The sequence below is a fragment of the Macaca fascicularis genome, chromosome 11 (genome assembly GCF_037993035.2).
Source record: "Macaca fascicularis isolate 582-1 chromosome 11, T2T-MFA8v1.1".
In the NCBI taxonomy this organism is placed as follows: Eukaryota; Metazoa; Chordata; class Mammalia; order Primates; family Cercopithecidae; genus Macaca; species Macaca fascicularis.
In genome coordinates, this window is record NC_088385.1 from 29,884,041 (window position 1) to 29,908,049 (window position 24,009).

A 24,009-nucleotide genomic window follows, 5' to 3' on the forward strand; every position below is an offset into this window, starting at 1 on the left:
TACCATGAAGGGACATTAAATCTATAAGAATGAATTTATTAGTATAGGTGTAGGCTTCTGGAAATGAACAAATTTCTTTTAAAATGCAGAAGTGTATCTCCTGTGATTGAAAGAAAACTGTAGACTATGACATATTTGTTTAGTTACTGAGGCTGAATTTTCTGTTTTGATTGTGAGATATTATAATGTGTGAACACAGATACTAATAATGGAGAATTACTTGCTTTATGAGGCTCCAGATTTAAGAAGGCAAATAGAAAAATATGTCTAATTGAGTCAAGCAAGTAGTTATTTACTTTAGGTCTAACTTGATGAGTTGCCCTAGAACATTCTTATAATGTTTTTTTAACTGAGGATCATGACCTTGATCCATGTCAGCAGGGGATCAGGTAGTGAAATCCCAAAGGTGTCTGACTATTTGGCAGTTTTAATTATGAGGCCATCCCAAAGTCAGCAGAAATTACAAAAATACAATTTTCAACAAAGTGAGTGAAATACTAATGGTGAATACTAATGGTAGTAACTCCAAAGCAGGCATCATCAGCCAGGAGATAGATAGAGTGTAAACAGGGGGAATGAGGTGTTCTGGACTGGCTTCAGACCTGTTAATCATCATAGTACACTTCTCTCTTATTTTTACATTAAAAGTTAGATAATATTAATCCCAAATGTGTATTTTTAAAAGTTGCTATAAAAATAAAAATACTCATAACTTAAAGAGTTCAGCCATGGGATGTGCTCTCTGCAGGGTTGCTGGCTGTTCTCCCTGAGTCCCTGACTCCCAGCCCCACAAAGCAGTCCCCGTCCTACCACCCTCCGATCCCTGCTGCTGTCTGACCGGCTTTGCTTTTCATCTGTGCCTCTAGGAAATGTTTTCTCAGCCTTTGGCAAACAAGATACATCTTAAGATTGTATCCCGTAGGTGATCACAATTATCTGAGTCATGCGGTGCCTCACTGAGACACCCTAGCTAAAATTAAGCTTCAGGTAAACTCCCATGGAAAGTGTTCACAGGCACAGAAAAACAAATTGACCAAATCAGCCAAATTCCTAGTTTACAGAAGTAAAAGACGTACTTTTCATGGAATCCTAGGCCACTGGTATTTGTTAGGATTGAATGGAAAGAGGTTTCCCTGTTCCTTTAGGAAAGTGAGTTAAGAAAGAAAAAGTGACAAGAACAATAGGGACTTTTTCTTGGTCCCATGTTATCCTTCCAAAGTAGAAGACAGATTCCTTCTCTAGATCTCTGTATCCTGTCACATGTTGCTGGCTTTCAACAAATGTTGAATAAACGAGTGAATGAAGATATTGAATGAATGAAGTTGCTGCTGTACTGGGATAGGAGCCGGGGCTTTGCTTCTAGGGACACTGGGATCTTCTTTTTTCTCTGTTCTCCCCAAATTCAGGGGACTTAGGTGTATACCTATGACTAGGGTAATATTATTGTCTAAACGTGTGCCCCCAACTTGCCCACTGTGAAACTCATGCCCTTATTCCATCACACCCAGTGAGAGGACAGGGGAGTAGAATACTGCCGCTGCCTGGTTGCTTGGTTTCCAGCATCGCTGCTATCATGTTCTCTGACTCTTTGGACAGTAGTGGTGTAAGATGCCTTATTATGGTACTGAACTCAAATGCAATATAACTGCTCTTCACGGCTGAAGGATTCAAGTCTTAATCTCTCCTCCTAGTTCAGAGTCTAGTGGAGAGCAGGCATGCAGTAAATGTTTGCATGCGTGGCAGAGGTGTAATTCTGAGTACAAAATGCTGTCATAGTAGTTATTTCTTTTGGTAACTAGAGATAACGTTTACTTAAAGGAGATTTCATGGGCTGAGCCTTACTTTTCCTTTCTTGATACTGAATGTTTAAAAACAGGATTATGAAATCAAGACTGTGTGATACTTTTAATAACTAGTTTTAAAAATAAGTATAATAATGACTGGCTGGAATATGGTATGTGTGTGTATTTGTGTATATGTAGTATTACTAATCCAGCTATGTTGTAATATTTGTTGTCCTCAAAAAGGGGGCTGTTTTCTTTTCCCCATTTTAATTTAGGTACTTACCATTCTGATTTGGGAAGTTTTTACTCTCAAAATTATCTTCTGTTTTAGAAAATAAATAAGCATAATTGTGGCAAATCACTGCTTGTATGTTGATTTTGGATGTAGACAGGACAGCAGAGCTCAGGAAAGAACAAAGTGAAACAAAGGGGAAACAGGGAAGAAGACAACTGTAGACCAATGCAAACCAATAGAACCCAGAAACTCAAAGGAAAACACAGCGTGATGTTACAAGTAAAAACAGCGGTTGAGACTCCTACCTTCCGTGAATTAATAACTCTTGAAATGGAGTGGCGAGTACATGGGGTTTCATTGTGCTCATTTCTCTACTTTAAATCTATTTGAAATTTTCTGTAATAAAAAACATTTTTTAAACAGACACAAAGGAAAGATGTTAACATTTATTACATCTTTATGCTTGATTGTAATACTTGATAATTAAAAGGAAGTTGTTATAAAAGGAAGGCTTTCCACTTAGATGGTGAAGGGAAAAGTAGATGGTGTTCTGATGTTATGTGTACCACCTGCCATGTAGAGTCAGGGAATTCGTTTTCCAGGTGAGGTTCCTGGCTAGCTCTCAGATTCTGTAATTCAATGAGGGATGAAGCTTTTCAGATGTGCTTCTCCCCATCATGCCAGGAAAACCTGGCAGAAGCCATAGTTCCTTAATTAATTCAAAGTACCATTGTTACAGTTGAGTTAGATCTCCCTCCCTGACTCTCCACACACACTATTGGTTGGATATTTTACTGTTGAAATCCCCACGTTGATTCCAGTTTTGACTTAGCTGAATTGGATGTGGTCAGTAAAAGGTTGCACCATGAGCTAAAGTGGAAAGGTAAAGTGATTTAGGCTTCTCTTCCGTGCTTTGAAAGTCAGATTGACTCAACAGGAGTTTATACTTAAATACATTTTTAATTAGGTGCTCAGGATTTTATAAGCACCATGGAAGAATCAAAAGAAATGTAAGACAGTTTTGCACTGAGAAACTTAGGCTGAGAGACCAACTCACATAAAATTATTAGTCATCCACCTGAGGCAGAATAGGATGAAACACTAAAGAGCACAGTTTAAGACAAGACCCAGGTCAGCCAGTAGATGGGGAAAGGAGAATGGCACAATGTAATGAGGAGGAGGTAGAAATGGGTTATGAAAGATGGATTGACCTGAGAGGGAGGAGTGGGAGGTGAGTAGAGTGTTGGGTACAAAACCTTGGGATAGTTGTTGTAAAGGAAAATGGAAGAAAGCTCATTAAAAGGAAGAAATGGAAAATGATAAGTAGAAGTGGTGATTACAAGTCCCAGTGAAACAGGAAATCAAGGTTCCAAACTAGAAGTGGAATGATGAGCTTTCAGGAAGGAGTTAAGAATCAGTTCTCCCAAGCCTGCAGGAAGAAAGAAAGGAACGAAATAAGAGGTAATATATTTTATACTATTACACACTGAGGAAGAAAGTGTCTAGGGGAGCTCACACAAGATGGCCTTAACTATTGTCCATTACAAAGGCTCTGAGATCACCTCCTAAACATAGTGGGAAGAGAGAGTACAGGCTTGGGGAGAAAGGAGCCAGTCTAGATAGAGGTCAACCATGGAGTGCATACCAGATTATAGAGGACACATAAATAAAGACCCACTGAGAAGCAAGAAGGCCAGATCAAAACCAAACCTGCAGTCATCTTTTATTCAACCCGTGTTTATTGAACACCTGTCGTCATTTTTCCATTCAACAGACATTTAGTTATCACCCACTGTGTGTCACATGCCAAGGCAAATCTACTTGCAAAGAATGCAGAGTCTATTAGAAGAGAGAGACATGTATGCAATCAAGTCTAACCTTAGTGCATTCAGAGTAACGCCTGCTGTAATGAAGGTTCATCTAGATACTGTTGCTGGCGCATAGTAAACAGTGAATTCAAGGAAGACTTCACAGACCAAGCCCTAATAGAGGTGGACCTTAAGGAATGGGGAAAGAAGAAGAAAGGGTGGGAAAAGTCGGTCCATGCAGAAGGAGTAAAAGTAGTGTGTGAGAGAGCATGCCATATATGCGGAGGTTTTGAGTGACCTGGTAGGTAGAAGAATATGGGAGTTAGAGAAATAATAGAGACAATAGGGTATTTACCTAATGGATCTTACTGCCAATATTCTTAATTCAAAGGAAACAAAATTGGCAGATATATAAACACATGTGGACAGAACAGTCTTTACCTACTTAACACAAGGATGTAACATTGATCGCTCTTAAATTCTGCTTTATGTTCCTATAGTGAGTTTTAATATACTAAACTACCCTTGAGCATTATGAGTGCTTGTAAATATCAGTACAGTATTGAGAAACATAAATATGCTCATTTTGAGTCAATTTTCAGTATCTGTTTCTATTTGGGGCTCATTTTGGAGAACTGGTTTTGGAGCACCTCACTTCCATATCATACAAAGTAGCTTGGGAGGAAACGGTGCTCTCTTCTTGCTATAATTTCCTCCAACCAGAAAAAAGATCATTTTTGTTTCGTTTTTCTTAAGACAGGGTCTCACTTTGTTGCCCAGTCTGGAGTGCAGTGGTGCAAACACGGCTCACTGTAGCCTCTACCTCCCAGGCTCAAGTGATCCTCCTTCCTCAGTCTCCAGAGTAACTAGGACCACAGGCACACACACCATGGTTGGCAGTTTTTTTGGGTTTTTTTGTTTTTTTTTAGACAGAGTTTCACTCCATCGCCCAGGCTGGAGTGCAGTGGTGCGATCTCGGCTCACTGCACATGCTTGGCTGTTTTATTTATTTGTTTGTTTATGTGTTTATTTTAGAGATGGGGTCTCACCATGTTGCCTATGCTGGTCTCAAACTTCTGGTCAAAGCAATCCTCAGCCTCCCAAAGTGCTGGAATTACAGGCATGCACCACCACACTTGGCCAGTTTTGCTTTTTGTCCTCACTAAACAGCAGTTGTTTTTTTTTTTTTTTTTTTCCTACTTAGTTAAATGTATCTGTTTCTAAAATATTATTACTTGTATGGGATTTTAAAAACAGATGTCTGTTTTTTCTGGTTCTGAATTTGAAGGTATTATTTTCTTTTTCAATTGAACCCTGGGTGGCCCCATCTAACACTTTTGAATTTCAACTGGCTTTTATTTCTATTGCATTTGAATGAAGAATCAGGAAATTCTATTGGGATTACATATTTTATGGTTATGCTGAGATTATGAGAGATACTGCCTACACTACTGCATATATTTCAAAATGATGTTTTTAGGTTTTCTGTTCTTGTGAGCCTCTCCGTGTGTCTTTCATGACTTGCATATGAGACAGCTGAGGAAGAAACAATCTATATGTCGTTTCTCAGTCTATACTTCCTTTGGCATTTATACCATGCATAAATATGCCCAAATATGATTTTTTTTTTTTAAAAAAAAAGCGTGTGGGGCATGAGGGAGGGGAAGAAATAGTAAGTAAGCGTCAATATACACAGAGCACTGAGCCAGATGCTGGGGAGGTTACAAAACAATTTATAGGCTCTGCCCTGGAATAGAAGGTAACATTATATGAACAAGCAAACTCATAAGAAGTTAATAAGGTCAGAACAGAAAGTGTTAAAATGCAGATAAGTGAGGCTAGTCGGAGCTACCAGGGGAAGTCACTGTGGCCTGAGTGTTTATGCTTTTGGAGGAAGAGAGACAGACCTCAACAGCTAGGGGTATCCCCTACACACTCACAAAGCTTTGCCTGCCCCTGGGTGTGTGTCTGCTCTCAGTGGAGATACCAGTATCCACTGTGCCTTGTGGGTCATTATTTTTTGCTTGTTAAGAAATGTTTAGTTTGGCAAAAACATGCTTATACGCTTAACATGCCTGTCTTACCTCTTTTGTGGTAAATGAACCAAATTGCATTCTCGTATTTTCTGTTTGACAGTGACAGCTGTGCCAGATTCAATTCAGGCCCCTTGGACTAAGAACACTTGTGATTTTCATGTATCTACAATATATCATTCTTAGAGAAGATCAGCCTTACCCATATTATTTCCTTTTTCAGACAAATGGACACATACCTGGGAACGGAGATGTATAGCAAGAAAGGTTGGCACGTTTAGAAAATGATAAAGTATCCCTCATTCTTCAGGCAAGTGATTTTTAAATATTGTTCTTTCCTTGCAGCATACTTACAAAGACTGTTTTAAATTGGGGTGGCAAATTCAGATTGCTTGCAACCTGACTGCTAATAGAAACCAGTTCTATTAGCAACCAGACTGCTAATAGAAATAAGCACGGTAAGCCATCTGTACACAATAGGGAGTAGTGGACTGGGGCAAAATGATGGTTTGTACACCCAGTTTAGAAGGAGCTGCCATTAACCTCAGCTCTTCTGGGGCCAGTCTGAATACAGGTGCAATGTCATCTGATTTTATCTGTCATCTGATCTGATCGATTTTTTTTTTTGGAGGCAGGGTCTTCTTACATTGCCCAGGCTAGTCTTGAACTCCTAGGCTCAAGCAATCTTCCTACCTCAGTCTCCTAAGTAGCTGGGATTACAGGTGTGCAGCACTACACTTGGCTGGATCTGACTTTAAAATATATTTTAATATGTATCAGAAATTTGGATATATGAATATAGCATAAAATCTGCATATATGTAAATTTATATTTCTGAATCTGAAATCTGAATAAATATATTTAATTTTTCAATTTTAAAAATGATACCCTGTGTGCAGCCTGGGTGACAGAGCGAGACTCCGTCTCAAGAAAAAACAAAAATGATACCCTGTGTGAGACAAAACACAACAGTGACTAGAATCCTCCTTGTGGGCTAAATTTGAGTTTGTTTCTTCATAATGTTTTAAATGCTTGACAAACATTTTTCTTTGGTATATTGAGCAAAATGAACTGAAGTATGTTTTTCTTTGGTATATTGAGCAAAATGAATTGAAGTATATTTACTGGGTGATGATTATTGAGGAAAATCTCGGAGATCGGCTCTAAGCATTAGAGTTGAAGGACTAGCCCCACAGCTCCTCATGGACCTTTGAGTATACTAAGTTGCCCCCTGGCTTTGAACACATCTATGAACTGTGTCATCTTCAAAGAGCTCATGGAACTTGAATTCCCTAGGTTCTTTTCCTTATTCTTCTTGAAGTATCGAATTTGAATAGCTCTTGATAATTTCTATTTGAAACATTAACTTCATTTCCTCTCTTCTAATCCTATCTCCGCCCTGCCCGCAAAAAAAGATGTGCACACTCTCTCTCATAAATGGTTGAAGTGACTTTAACCAAAAAATAGTGTACATTACTAATCTACACAAATTTTCTCTGAAATTGTACAGGGCTCCTTAAATCAAAAAGCAATATATAAATAGGAATGCGAGGGACCACTGTCTTCTTGGTACTTCTCAGATTTTTTTTCTTTACGATCGTATGAGTGGTAGGAACATTCCTTTTTTTGTTCCATTTAGAGAAATAACGTATGCAGTTGGACCCAAATTCTTTTTCACTCATCACAGTATTTTATTCTAAATACAGCTAAGTGTGTTAACAGACCAGGTGGAGGATGAGGGAGAGAAGATTAGAGATTTGGAGTTTTGTCTTGAAGAGCACAGAGAGAAGTTGAATGCCACAAAAGAAATACTGCAGCAGGTATGTGCAGAGGCCAAAACCAAAATAGCATTTCCCTGCTGAACTATTTGAGATGCTACATTTCTATGTTGTGTTTGCTCTGATGCAGCAGTAAGTTTCTTGATTCACTTAGACCAGCACATTAAAAAAAAAAATGAGAGTAGCAGAGTCTCAAAACACATGCACACAATATAAAGTGTTTATGTAATTAGAATCTGCAACAAAATGTCAATAGGATTGTGGCTTATTTTAATTTTCTTTCTTTGCATTCAGATGGTTTCCTAACTCTCGCCTATAAGCATATGTTTTATGATTAAGAAAAAAGAATAATAGTAAAAAAATCTAAGAATCCAATTTAAAAGTGGGTGAAGATTTGAATAGACGTTTCTCAAAAGAAGACATACAAATGGCAAATAGATATATGAAAAGGTGCTCAAGATCATTGATCATCAGAGAAATGCAAATCAAAACTACAATGAGATACTATCTCACCCCAGCTAAAAGGGCTTTTATCCAAAAGACAGGCAGTAACAAATGCTGGCAAGGATGTGGAGAAAAGGGAACCCTTGTACACTGTTGGTGGGAATGTAAATTCGTACAACTACTTTGGAGAACACAGTTTGGAGGTTCCTCAAAAAACTAAAAATCGAGCTACCATATGATCCAGCAATGCCACTGCTGTATATATACCCGAAGGAAAGGAAATCAGTATATCAAAGAAGTATCTGTGTTCTTGTGTTCTCTGTAGCTCTGTTCACAGCCACCAAGATTTGGAAGCAACCTAAATGTCCATCAACAAATGACTCAATAAAGAAAATGTGGTGCTTATACACAATGGAGTATGATTCACCCGTAAAAAAGAATGAGATTCAGTCATTTGCAACAACATGAATGGAACTAGAGGTTGTTATGTGTAAAATAAGCCAAGCACAGAAAAACAAACACCTCATGTTTTCATTTGTGGGATCTAAAAATAAAACAATCGAACTCATGGAAATAGAGTAGAAGGATGGTTACCAGAGGCTGGGTATGGTAGTGGGGGATGAAGGAAGAGGTGGAGGATGCTGAAGGGGTAGAGAATGATAGTTTGAATAAGGTCTAGTATTTAGTAGTACATCAGGGTGACTATAGTCAATAATAATCTAATTGTACATTTGAAAATAAGAGTATAACTGGATTGTTTGTAACACAAAGGATAAATGCTTGAGAAGATGGGGACCCCATTTTCCATGATGTGATTATTACACATTGTATACCTGTATCAAAACATCTCATGTACCCCATAAATATATATACTTACTATGTACTCACAAAATTAAAAATTAGAAAAAGAAAAAAGAAAAAAGCTAAGCACCACCTATAACACATAGGACAGGCTCCGTAAGGTGGTGGATGGAGTATGCACTGGAGCAAAACCTCGTAGGTTTCCACTCCTGCTGTGCCTCTTTTTTTCTCCCCGCTCTATGACATTAGGCAAGTTCCTAACCTCTCTATTACTAAGTTTCCTCATCTTTTGATTAAGGATAATAAGAATTTCAACCTGATAAGATTTTTGTGAGGACTGAAACAGTATATGTCATAACGGTTGCCTGGCATATAACAAACTTAGTATCATCATCATCAATGTTATCATCAGACTTAAGTATATATATGGTTTATGCATGTGTATCTACGTAACATGTCTCCCTCAGAAAACTGACATGTGTTTCTTTCTGCTCAAAGGAGGGTAACGAAAGTGAATGATTTTTTATTTTATTTTATCTTATTTTTGAGATGGAGTCTCATTGCCCAGGCCGGAGTGCAGTGGTGTGATCTTGGCTCACTGTAATCTCTGCCTCCTGGGTTCAAGCAATTCTCCTGCCTCAGCCTCTCAAGTAGCTGGGACTACAGGCACCTGCCACTACGCTAGCTAATTTTTGTATTTTTAGTAGAAATGAGGTTTCACCATACTGTCCAGGCTCGTCTCGAACTCCTGACCACAAATGATCCGCCCCCCTCAGCCTCCCAAAGTGCTGGGATTACAGGCGTGAGCCACAGCACCCAGCCTAAAATGAATAATTTTTTAAAAGTGTGTATATTCAGTAATTATACTTTACTACATCCTCTACTTAATAGGTGCTGCTTTACAATCATAAATGAGGTAAATTCACATGTGGCTGTTTATAATAAAAGAATTATTGGATGTATCTCTTAAATTCCAATAGGAGCTTCTAAGTAGGACATCCTTAGAAACTCAGAAGTTGGATCTGATGGCTGAAATATCTAACCTGAAGTTGAAACTGACGGCTGTAGAGAAGGACAGATTGGATTATGAAGATAAGTTCAGAGACACAGAGGTGAGTGATACAGTGTCTCCTCTCTCTCTGTCTGTCACCCTGTCTCTGTCTCTCATACACGTGCATTCCTAGGGCAAAGTTGAAATTCTCTGGAGGTGTGCAAGGCATTACTACGTGCCCTCATCCTGCTTCATTTTAAGGATAATCTTTGATTACATTGACTTTTTATCACAAAATGCTAATGACAATTTTTAGTTTTAGACTTTTGATATGAAATATTAATCCTTTTATCAACCTTTAGAAATACTTTTGACTTTAGGATATTTGGAGCATCTGTCCATTCATACTAGTTTTCCTAATTTTGTAAATAATGGGCTTAAATGCATGATTTTACTAGTAGTTATTATTTAGGCACGCTGATTTTTGCTATTTAATTGGATTTTAAAAATCTGTATAGAAAACATACTTACATTATATAATCACAAAATCACAGAGCCTTTTTGAGGGATCATATTGATGAATATCACTAAGGACTCATATTATGCAAGGATGATTGGTTAACTGGGAAAAGGTGATTTTTTTCTTTGAACTTGAATTCTGACCTGTTAGATGACGAATCACAAATATGTTATTGAATAATGTCCAACAGCTCTTGACCTAATTCATAAGAAGAAAATATATATCATCTAATTGAAATATTGTATGATTATTAAGTGACTCCTAAGGAGTAATTGTATAATTATGATAGGTAATATTTTGCCCATTTTATAAGAGACCACAATTTAAAAGCCTATAGGTTTACAGGGAAGTGTATTTCATTACAGCATCCCTTCTCTTAGCCTTTGTGAACTTGAATCTTTATACTTGGGAGTTTAAAATAATCCCTATTCACAAAGTTTTATTTCCTTATAGCATTGTTCTACTTGTAATTTTTGGCATTCTTGGACAATTTTGTCCTGTAGTCTATGAATTCGTGACCCAGGAATACATGCATGTCTTTGTAAAAAGAGAGAAGCTGGCCAGGCACAGTGGCTCACGCCTGTAATCCCAACACTTTGGGAGTCCAAGGAGGGTGGATCACTTGAGGTCAGAAGTTAAAGACCAGCTTGGTCAACATGGTGAAACCCTTGTCTCTACTAAAAATACAAAAACTAGCTGGGTGTGGTGGTAGGCACCTGTAATCCCAGTTACTGTGGAGGCTGAGGCAGGAGAATGTCTTGAACCCGGGAGGCTGAGGTTGCAGTGAGCTGAGATGGTGGCACTGCACTCCAGCCTAGGTGACAGAGCAAGACTCCATCATTAAAAAAAAAAAAAAAAAAAAGAGAGGAGAGAGAAGCAGAAATATAGTAACCATTGTAGGTATCTTTGTGGCTTGTAGTAAAAAATAAGTCATCTCCCATGCAGGGTATTTGAGTGTCTCTTTTGGAGGAGTTAATATTGCTTAACACTCTAATTTTGTTTCCTACTGTCTGGGCTCTGGACAAAAATACACCACGATTTATCAGAATACTTGGACAAGTTTTATGAGCAAATTGGTTCTTTAAAAAGTGACACTAAATAAAATAAAAAGTGGCAGTAGAAAAGGTGTAAAATTGTGTTGTGTTATGTAAACATTAAGATTGGTTTCTCTTTTATTTTCTAATTATGTAATTAGGTGAACAGCAGGACCCTCATCCACTTTCCAGTTGAGAATTGTCATCAAACTTACAGTAAACTCAATCCCTGATAAGCTTCTAATATATATCCAACACTATTGCTAAAATGTACGCACATACCCAGAGATTAGAGAATAGTTGAGAAACTTTGTGATGTTATATATGACAATAATTAAAATAGTCCTCAAAATTAAAACTGATTTGACTATTCTCATGTTCCTGTTATCATCCACTTAATAAAAATAAAATATTTCCCTGGCTATTTCATTAATCTTAAGGATTCATGGGCTTAAAGGATTTAATTTTCATTTCTTTCTCCCATATTGGGTTGATGAGCAATCCATATTTTTGTGGACAAAGGAAGAAATTACAAATTTAAAAAAAATACCCATGTATCACTGAGAAGGTTCAAAAGGTAAATGGCTTTACTAAAGAATGTGATATATTTAAAATATAAAATAGCATTCTATGAAATAGAATAGAAATAGCACTCTATGAAATAGCATTCATAGAGTCATTTTTAAGATAGAAATATCTGACAAATAATAGATATTAAGCTACATTTCTTAATCAAAATTATAGTCACCTTTTATTTTCATAAACCCATCACTTTAGGACAGAGGCATTGGGGATTTAAAGGAATGGTTTTGTTTGTTTGTTTGTTTTTGACAGAGCGCAATCTCAGCTCACTGCAACCTCTGCCTCCCGGGTTCAAGTGATTCTCCTGCTTCAGCCTCCTGAGTAACTGGGACTATGGGCGTGCGCACCCAGCCAATTTTTTGTATTTTAGTAGAGACGGGTTTCACCATGTTGACCAGGATGGTCTTGATCTCCTGACCTTGTGATTCACCCATCTTGGCCTCCCAAAGTGCTGGGATTACAGGTGTGAGCTGCTGCTCCCAGCCAATGCTTTGTTTATTAAGGAGGTAGATTTATTTCTATTTGTCTCATCTGATTCATTCAACTTTAACTCTAGGAGCTGGTGACCGCTTAAGATGTCCAAGCTGCTATTTTGTAGGTATAGGTAACTGTGTTACCACTTTCCTAATGCACTTTCTTGTTTCTTCTTGGACAGGAGCTGATTCAGAAGATCAATGATTTGAGGTTAAAAGTCAGTGAAATGGACAGTGAGAGACTTCAGTATGAAAAAAAGCTTAAATCAACCAAAGTAAGTTTTTCTCACGGGTTAACATTTTCAAACAAATGTCTCCACTGTTCATCTATGACCAATAATATAAATAACATGTTTTCTACTTAGTATATGATAAAGAAGGTATTGTAAAAGTAAATGAAGTTCCCCCCAAGCTGAAACCTTCTTGAATTTAAACACCACTGATCTGAATTTAAAAACAAGGCTTAACTCATCCGACAGAACATAACCTCCCCTTTCTCTAAGTTGTATCTAACCTCCTTTATAAACTGGTACTATTTTCTTGGTTATTTAGTTTGTCTTTTTCTATCTGTAGTTTTCTTTCACTCCTCTGTCTCTCTACCAGTCTTTAATGGCCAAACTTTCTAGCATGAAAATCAAGGTGGGTCAGATGCAGTATGAAAAGCAGCGGATGGAACAAAAATGGGAGTCACTGAAGGTGTAGTAGACGTTAGGCGATGGGGTCCATGGCCTGTTGCTTTCTGGCTTGTGTTGTTTTGCTGTGATGATATTTTAGTGGCATGTGCATTCATTCTGTGTGTTTCACCTGTTGATTAAAATCACCTCAAGCTGATTGAAGGAACAATGGGATCCCTGATGTTCTTTTCAGAAATACATGAACTAATTAGTGAAATATAATAAACAGGTAAAATGAAAGAATTTATAAATTAAACTCTGTTAGACTGAGACCCAAGCCTAGTAAAATAATTGTAAACATTCACCTGTGAAAGAATTCTGTTTTGTATCCACGGTAGAGGTCACTTTCCTCTTTAGGGACTTTCTTGATGGTAAATGTACAGAGGTTGACATTATCATGGCTGCAAATAGAAATGACTGCTGAGAAGCAGCACGGTGAGAACAGGTTCACACTTCCTGCCAGTGCTACTGAAAATTTTTTGTACTTGTCCACTGTGCTCCTACCAGAAGTCAAAACTATAGGGCCAACTGCCTCGCCTCATTGGAGAACTACATCTTCTCATAGTACTAAATGTAGTAAATATATCTTTAGAGATTCTGAAAGTAAAATGTGGCATTAAATATAAAGCTGTACGTCTTAGCATTGCATAGTTGTGTTTTCTGTGTTAAATACAGCCAGAAAAATTTGTTTGCTAAAGCTAATTCTTTACTAAAAGAAAACTGAAAATTTAAACATTAGTGCATAGAACGATGAACTTGAAATCTTATATACAGCTGTATGGTTAAAAATTAAAAGAGGGCTTAAATATCTGTTTTCTAATTTATTTTTCCCATTGTTACAGGAGATTCTGTCCTTTCATCTTAGTGATGACAGTGAATTATTTAATTCCCTGATTTGGCTAAAGTTGTTGATGACTTGCTACCTTACCCATTAATGAAACTCTGTGCTTGTCAAGGAAACATGAGTGCCAACTTGAAATGCCGAATAAATGTCAAGCTAGTCTTTTCCAATTTGCATTTTATTTTGCTTTTATTACACTAAGTATCTAATTTGATTATCTTCCTTGACTAACTTGGTCATATTTTTAAAATTGATATAAGATTTAAACCTTAGGGCTATCCTATCCCTAATTATACTTTAAAAGATCTCTTTTTAATTTGATTACAAAAAAACTTGAAATAATTATACAATAACTGTTATAAATGGGACTTCTGCTAATAATCTTTATTTATTTATTTTTTTTGAGACAGAATCTCACTCTGTCGCCCAAGCTGGAGTGCAGTGATGCAACCTTGGCTCACTGCAACCTCCGCCTCCTGGTTTCAAGCAATTCCCCTGCCTCTGCCTCCAAGGCAGGTGGGATTACAGGTGCATGTCACCACTTCCAGCTAATTTTTTGTATTGTTAGTAAAGTTGGAGTTTCACCATGTTGGCCAGGCTAGTCTTGAACTCTTGACCTCAAGTGATCTGCCCGCCTTGGCCTCCCAAAGTGCTGGGATTACAGGCGTGAGCCACCATGCCTGGTCTTCTGATAGTCTTGCTTCCTGCTTTTTATTGCCCTTGCTTGATTTCTGATGCTTGCGTGTAAATTTTGTGAGTTTTGTTTTGTTTTTGTTTTTGTTTTGAGACGGAGTCTTGCTGTGTTTCCCAGGTTGGAGTGCAGTGGCACGATCTTGGCTTACTGCAACCTCTGCTTCCCAGTTCAGTCAATTATCCTGCCTCAGCCTCAGGAGTAGCTGGGATTACAGACGTGCACTACCACACCTGGATAGTTTTTTTGTATTTTTAGTAGAGATGGGATTTTATCATGTTGGCCAGGCTGGTCTCAAACTCCTGACCTCAATTGATCTACCTGCCTCAGCCTCCCAAAATGCTAGAATTACAAGTGTGAGCCACCATGCCCAGCTGCTTCTAAATTCTTGTAGATTTGTTTCATTCATAAAACCTGATTATTGATTTAAAGAGCTAATATGCTCTCTGAATGTTCTTTTTTAGTCATGATCTGCTATTTTTAAATGAATTTGTAACTTGTAGGATGAACTGGCATCTTTAAAAGAACAACTAGAAGAAAAGGAATCTGAAGTAAAAAGGCTACAAGAAAAATTGGTTTGCAAGATGAAAGGAGAAGGGGTTGAAATTATTGATAGAGATAAGAAGATATATTTCACATTTGTCATCTCATTTTTTTAAGTCCTCAAAATCTGTGGAAGAAACCGATGATAGTCAATGTGTAGTTTTAGCATCAAAGAAAGAGTAGCAGAATCCAGCCAGGCCCAGAACCACAGGGAATTCTCCAAGACTCTTTACTGTGACTGGGAATCCATTAACTTCTTCTTCAGTACCTGGAAAAGGGGAATTCTGTACTTCATTTGGTGTTTAGGATTACTAGACTGTAAATTCTCATCACAAGAATGGACTTGTTTCAATTGCAATGCAAGGGAATGTATGCCAAAAGAGTTAAAAAGAACCACCCCTGTGTCCCAGGATTGTTGCCCTCAGAACTGAAATTAGATAAAGTAGGGGGCTTAGAAACTGTTCTGCCCTTTAGACAGAAGAGAAAAATGGTTCTGTATCTTTGTAAAAATTAGTAACAAATTTATACCAGGGATTGAGCCCTCCACATTTTAGAAAGCAAAAATAGGCTAATTCTGTTTTTGGAAAAATGCATGAATTTATCCAATTTTTTTTTCATAACTGAAGAAGTTTGTTCTGAGTATTATATGGACCATCATTTCTAATAAAGTAGGTGTATATGATAGAAAATAGCCTGAATGAAATGTTTTTTTAAATTATATTTGGAAATATAATGTGCATAACATCTGGCAGCACTAGGTTAAATTTAACCTTTCTTTGTAATTATGAATGATGACTGTGGCACTATGAGACACCAGCCATTTTCTGAGCAAGAACATGTGAAGGATAGGCTAGCATTCTGGAAAAGATTCTGTAATGTTGATGAAGGCAGAACTCATGCACTAGACAGCAGAACTTTGTGATGATCAGTTTACTCTTTCTTCCCAACTTCTCTAGCAAGGATTGTCTTCAATCTGTTGACAGAACAATCAGCCTTTAAAATAAAGAAGTGCAATTCAATGAAGACAGCTAAGATAATAAGAGAGCATTTGGTTACATTTTAAAATGAAATCATTAATTAAAAAGGGTCATATATACCTGTGGTAAGAATGTAAGCAAGAGCTGGCAGCATCTCTGTCCTACAGAGAAATTCTGCCCCTGGAGTAGGATTGAATGAAGCCAAGAAGCTGAAAAAATTGCAGATGGGGCAAAGAAAGAGTCCTGGAGACTCAAGTCCATAGATTGTAGCACCATTCGTGCCCTTTTAGATTTTTTTTTTTTTTTTTTTTTTTGGTTAACTGAGTTCCAGTTGAGTTTTTTCTTTTAGTAAAAAAGGCTAAACTGAATCCAAGATGACCAAATAGGCACAGCTCCAGGCTACAGCTCCCAGTGTGAGTGACACAGAAGACAGGTGATTTCTGCATTTCCAACTGAGGTACTGGGTTCATCTCACTGGGCATGTCAGAAAGTGGGTGCAGGACAGTGGGTGCAGTCAACCGAGTGAGAGCCGAAGCAGGGCAAGGCATCACCTCACCTGGGAAGCACAAAGGGAAAGGGAATTCCATTTCCTAGCCTAGGGAAACCATGACACACACACAGCACCTGGAAAATCGGGTCACTCTGACCATAATACTGCACTTTTCCAAGGGTCTTAGCAAACGGCACACCAGGAGATTGTATCCTGCGCCTGGCTCAGAGGGTCCAATGCCCATGGGGCCTCCCTCATTGCTAGCACAGCTGTCTGAGATCTAACTGCAAGGTGGCAGTGAGGCTGGGGGGCGGGTGCCCGCCATTGCTGAGGCTTGAGTAGGTAAACAAAGTGGCTGGGAAGCTTGAACTGGGTGGAGCCCACCAAAGCTCAAGGAGGCATGCCTGCCTCTGTAGACTCCACCTCTGGGGACAGGGCATAGCCAAACAAAAGGCAGCAGAAACTTCTGCAGATTTAAATGTCCCCGTCTGATAGCTTTGAAGAGAGTAGTGGTTCTCCCAGCAGAGTTTGAGATCTGAGAATGGACAGACTGCCTCCTCAAGTGGGTCTCTGACACCTGAGTAGCCTAACCAGGAGGCATCCCCCAGTAGGGGCAGACTGACACCTCACATGGCCAGGTACCCCTCTGAGACAAAGCTTCCAGAGGAACGATCAGGCAGCAACATTTGCTGTTCAGCAATATTCACTCTTCTGCAGCCTCCGCTGCTGATACCTAGGCAAACAGGGTCTGGAGTGGGCCTCCAGCAAACTCCAACAGACCTGCAGCTGAGGGTCCTGACTGTTAGAAGGAAAACTAACAAACAGAAAGGACTTCCACACCAAAACCCCATCTGTACATCACCATTGTCAAAGACCAAAGATAGATAAAACCACAAAGATGGTGAAAAAACAGAGCAGGAAAGCTGAAAATTCTAAAAATCAGAGCACCTCTCCCCCTCCAAAGGAACGCAGCTCCTTGCCAGCAATGGAACAAAGCTGGACAGAGAATGACTTTGACCAGTTGAGAGAAGAAGGCTTCAGACCATCAAACTTCTCCGAGCTAAAGGAGGAAGTTCAAACCCATCACAAAGAAGCTAAAAACCTAGAAAAAACATTAGATGAATGGCAAACTAGAATAACCAATGTAGAGAAGTCCTTAAATGACCTGACAGAGCTGAAAACCATGGCATGAGAGCTACATGACAAATGCACAAGCTTCAGTAACCGATTCGATCAACTGGAAGAAAGAGTATCAGTGATTGAAGATCAAATGAATGAAATGAAGTGAGAAGAGAAGTTTAGAGAAAAAAGAGTAAAAAGAAATGAACAAAGCCTCCAAGAAATATGGGACTATGTGAAAAGACCAAATCTACTTCTGATTGGTGTACCTGAAAGTGACAGGGAGAATGGAACCAAGCTGGAAAACACTCTTCAGGATATCATCCAGGAGAACTTCCCCAACCTAGCAAGGCAGGCCAACATTCAAATTCAGGAAATACAGAGAACACCACAAAGATACTCCTTGAGAAGAGCAACTCTAAGACACATAATTGTCAGATTCACCAAAGTTGAAATGAAAGAAAAAATGTTAAGGGCAGCCAGAGAGAAAGGTCGGGTTACCCACAGAGGGAAGCTCATCAGACTAACAGCAGATCTCTCAGCAGAAACTCTACAAGCCAGAAGAGAGTGGGGGCCAATATTCAACGTTCTTAAAGAAAAGAATTTTCAACCCAGAAATTCATATCCAGCCAAACTAAGCTTCATAAGTGAAGGAGAAATAAAATCCTTTACAAACAAGCAAACGCTGAGAGATTTTGTCACCACCAGGCTTGCCTTACAAGAGCTCCTGAAGGAAGCACTAAACATGGAAAGGGACAACTGGTACCAGCCACTCAAAAACATGCCAAAATTTAAAGTCCATCGATGCTAGGAAGAAACTGCATCAACTAATGGGCAAAATAACCAGCTAACATCATAATGACAAGATCAAATTCACACATAACAATATTAACCATAAATGTAAATGGGCTAAATGCTCCAATTAAAAGACATAGACTGGCAAATTGGATAAAGGGTCAAGACCCATCAGTGTGCTGTAATCAGGAGACCCATCTCACGTGCACAGACACACATAGGCTCAAAATAAAGGGATGGAGAAAGATCTACCAAGCAAAAGGAAAACAAAAAAAGGCAGGGGTTGCAATCCTAGTCTCTGATAAAACAGACTTTAACAACAAAGATCAAAAGAGACAAAGAAGGCCATTACATAATGGTAAAGGGATCAATTCAACAGGAAGAGCTAACTGTCCTAAATATATATGCACCCAACACAGGAGCACCGAGATTCATAAAGGAAGTCCTTAGAGACTTACAAAGAGACTTAGACTCCCACACAATAATAATGGGACACTTTAACACCCCACTGTCAACATTAGATAGATCAACGAAAGATAGTTAACAAGGATATCCTGGAACTGAACTCAGCTCTGCACCAAGTGGACCTAATAGACATCTACAGAACTCTCCATCCCAAATCAACAGAATATACATTCTTCTCAGCACCTACTCCAAAATTGACCACATATTTGGAAGTAAAGCACTCCTCAGCAAATGTACAAGAACAAAAATTATAACAAACTATCTCTCAGACCACAGTGCAATCAAACTAGAACTCAGGATTAAGAAACCTACTCAAAACCATTCAACTACATGGAAACTGAACAACCTGCTTCTGAATGACTACTGGGTACATAACGAAATGAAGGCAGAAATAAAGATGTTCTTTGAAACCAATGAGAACAAAGACACAACATACCAGAATCTCTGAGACACATTTAAAGCAGTGTGTAGAAGGAAATTTATAGCACTAAATGCCCACAAGAAAAAGCAGGAAAGATCTAAAACTGACACCCTAACATCACAATTAAAAGAACTAGAGAAGCAAGAGCAAACACATTCAAAAGCTAGCAGAAGGCAAGAAATCACTAAGATCAGAGCAGAACTGAAGTAGATAGACACACAAAAAACCCTTCAAAAAATCAAGGAATGCAGGAGCTGGTTTTTTGAAAAGATCAACAAAATTTATAGACTGCTAGCAAGACTAATAAAGAAGAAAAGAGAGAAGAATCAAATAGATGCAATAAAAAATGATAAAGGGGATATCATTACCAACCCCACAGAAATATAAACTACCATCAGAGAATAATATAAACACCTCTATGCAAATAAACTAGAAAACCCAGAAGAAAGGGATAAATTCCTGGACTCATACACTCTCCCAAGACTAAAACAGGAAGAAGCTGAATCCCTGAATAGACCAATAACAGGCTCTGAAATTGAGACAATAATTAATAGCCTACCAACCAAAAAAAGTCCAGGACCAGACACATTCACAGCCGAATTCTACCAGAGGTACAAGGAGGAGCTGGTACCATTCCTTCTGAAACTATTCCAATCAACAGAAAAAGAGGGAATCCTCCCTAACTCATTTTATGAGGTCAACATCATCCTGATACCAAAGCCTGGCAGAGACACAACCAAAAAAGAGAATTTTAGACCAATATCCCTTATGAATATCGCTGCAATAATCCTCAATAAAATACTGGCAAACCGAATCCAGCAGCACATCAAAAAGCTTATCCACCATGATCAAGTGGGCTTCATCCCTGGGATGCAAGGCTGGTTCAACATACACGGATCAATAATCCAGCAAACAGAACCAAAGACAAAAACCACATGATTATCTCAATTGATGCAGAAAAGGCCTTTGATAAATTTAACAGCCCTTCATAATTTATTGAGAGCTAAAAACTCTCAATAAATTCGGTGTTGATGGAACATATCTCAAAATAATAAGAGCTATTTATGACAAACCCACAGCCAATATCACACTGAATGGGCAAAAATTGGAAGCATTCCCTTTGAAAACTGGCACAAGACAGGGATGCCCTCTCTCACCACTCCTATTCAACATAGTGTTGGAAGTTCTGGCCAGGGCAATGAGGCAGGAGAAAGAAATAAAGGATATTCAATTAGGAAAAGAGGAAGTCAAATTGTCCCTGTTTGCAGATGACATGATTGTATATTTAGAAAACCCCATCATCTCAGCCCAAAATCTCCTTAAGCTGATAAGCAACTTCAGCAAAGTCTCAGGATACAAAATCAATGTGCAAAAGTCACAAGCATTCCTATACACCAATAACAGATAAACAGCCAAATCATGAGTGAACTCCCATTCACAATTGCTTCAAAGAGAATAAAATACCTAGGAATCCAACTTACAAAGGATGTAAAGGACCTCTTCAAGGAGAACTACAAACCACTGCTCAATGAAATAAGAGAGGACAGAAACAAATGGAAGAACATTCCATGCTCATGGATAGGAAGAATCAATATCATGAAAATGGCCATACTGCCCAAGGTAATTTATAGATTCAATGCCATCACCAATAAGCTACCAATGACTTTCTTCACAGAATTGGAAAAAACTACTTTAAAGTTCATATGGAACAAAAAAGGGCCTGTATAGCCAAGACATTCCTAAGCCAAAAGAACAAAGCTGGGGGCATCATGCTACCTGACTTCAAACTATACTACAAGGCTATGGTAACCAAAACAGCATGGTACTGATACCAAAACAGAGATATAGACCAATGGAACAGAACAGAGCCCTCAGAAATAATACCACACATCTACAACCATCTGATCTTTGACAAACCTGACAAAAACAAGAAACGGGGAAAGGATCCCCTATTTAATAAATGGTGCTGGGAAAACTGGCTAGCCATAAGTAGAAAGCTAAAACTGGATCCCTTCCTTACTCCTTATACGAAAATTAATTCAAGATAGATTAGAGACTTAAATGTTGGACCTAAAACCATAAAAACCCTAGAAGAAAACCTAGGTAATACCATTCAGGACATAGGCATGGGCAAAACACTTCATGTCTAAAACACCAAAAGCAATGACAACAAAAGCCAAAATTGGCAAATGGGATCTCATTAAACTAAAGAGCTTCTGCACAGCAAAAGAAACTACCATCAGAGTGAACAGGCAACCTACAGAATGGGAGAAAATTTTGCATTCTACTCATCTGATAAAGGGCTAATATCCAGAACCTACAAAAATCTCAAACAAATTTACAAGAAAAAAACAACCCCATCAAAAAGTGGGCAAAGGATATGAACAGACACTTCTCAAAAGAAGACATTTATGCATCCAACAGACACATGAAAAAATGCTCATCATCACTGACCATCAGAGAAATGCAAATCAAAACCACAATGTGATACCATGTCGCACCAGTTAGAATGGCGATCATTAACAAGTCAAGAAATAACAGGTGCTGGAGAGGATGTGGAGAAATAGGAACACTTTTACACTGTTGGTGGGACTGTAAAGTAGTTCAACCATTGTGGAAGACAGTGTGGCAATTCCTCAAGGATCTAGAATTAGGAATACCATTTGACCCAGCAATCCCATTACTGGGTATATACTCAAAGGATTATAAATCATGCTGCTTTAAAAACACATGCACACATATGTTTACTGAGGCACTATTCACAATAGCAAAGACTTGGAACCAACCCAACTGTCCATCAATGACAGACTGGATTAAGAAAAGGTGGTACCTATACACTATGGAATACTATGCAGCCATAAAAAAGGATGAGTTCATATCCTTTGTAGGGACATGGATGCAGCTGGAAACCATCATTTTTAGCACACTATCACAAGAACAGAAAACCAAACACCTCATGTTCTCACTCATAGTTGGGAATTGAGCAATGAGAACACTTGGACACAGGAAGGGGAACATCAGACACTGGGGCCTGTTGTGGGATGGGGGGAGGGGAGAGGGATAGCATTAGGAGATACACCTAATGTAAATGATGAGTTAATGGGTGCAGCACACCAACATGGCACATGTATACATATGTAACAAACCTGCACGTGGTGCACATGTACCATAGAACTTAAAGTATAATAAAAAATTTAAAAAAATAAATTAATTAATTAAAATGCCTGAAATAATAGTAAATTTATAGATGAGAATTCTGATGCTCAGAGGGGTAAAGCAACTCACCCAGGTTACAGGCAGGATGCAGCAGAGCCAGCTTTCTAACTGAGGTTTCTCTGAGCCACAAACCTGTTTCTCTTTCCATTTTTCCTCTGTGGATCAGTAGTTTTCTATGAATCTGTTGTCTAATGAAAAGTACCTAGGTCCTCTAGGAGAATCCTCCTACTGTTATTGTTTCTAATTATCTTTTCATCTTTCAGTTAGAAGAACATCCATTTTTATATTGATGTCTTGTGGCAGAATGTGAATTTCTGCCTGCAGTGCCCACAATGGCATCAAACCTATTATTATGTTCAAGTCAACATTCAAACTCACAAAACTAATGTAGACCTCTTTGGCATCAGATTCACTCAGAAAAACATGGGACAGGGTTGGGCTTGGTGGCTCATGCCTGTAATCCCAGCATTTTGGGAGGTTGTCGAGGGCAGATCACTTGAGGTTAGGAGTTCGAGACCAGCCTAGCCAACACTGCTAAACACTGTCTCTACTAAAAATAAAAAATTAGCCGTGCTTTGTGGCAGGTGCCTGTAATTCCCGCTATCAGGGGGCTGAGGTGGGAGGATCGTTTGAATCCGGGAGGTGGAGGTTGCAGCGAGCTGAGATCACGCCACTGCAATCCAGCCTTGGCGACTGAGCAAGACTCTGTCTCAAGACGAGAGAGAGAGAGAGAGAGAGAGAGAGAGAGAGAGAGACAGAGAGAGAGAGAGAGAGAGAGAGACAGAGACAGAGAGAGAGAGAGAGAGAGAAAGAGAGAGAAAGAAAGAAAGAAAGAAAGAAAGAAAGAAAGAAAGAAAGAAAGAAAGAAAGAAAGAAAGAAAGAAAGAAAGAAGGAGAAAGAAAGAGAAAGAAAGACGAAAACATGAGACAGGAATCACAATTAACTACAGGTGGTGTCAGGTGTCCTTCCAAATTATGCAGCTGCCCAGAGACAGCTCAAATGCATGAAGGTGTGATCCATATGAGGCAAGTGCTGGAACCACCCTGACTTAGGGTCTCATTCCCTTCAGGAGCCAATATCTCCTGTAACAAACTTCAGAGGTGTCATTTCTGGCATCACCACACATGCCCAATTAAAACAGTCAGCACATTCAAGGATGCTAGAAGCTACAATCTCCATCAAGTATTTATAGTGCATTTATGGTTCCTTCCAGTCCAGATGCAATTTCCAATCAGAGATCATTTTTAATATGAGCAATGTTGCTGAGTAATACTGTTAACATAGTACTCTAAT

General features: G+C 38.6%; 1 pseudogene; it reads left to right on the forward strand.

Annotated features, from left to right (window-relative positions):
- LOC102125478 (liprin-beta-1-like) overlaps positions 1-15,921 on the forward strand; it is a 110,602-nt pseudogene extending 94,681 nt beyond the window's left edge.
- Positions 15,922-24,009: the final 8,088 nt, after the last annotated feature.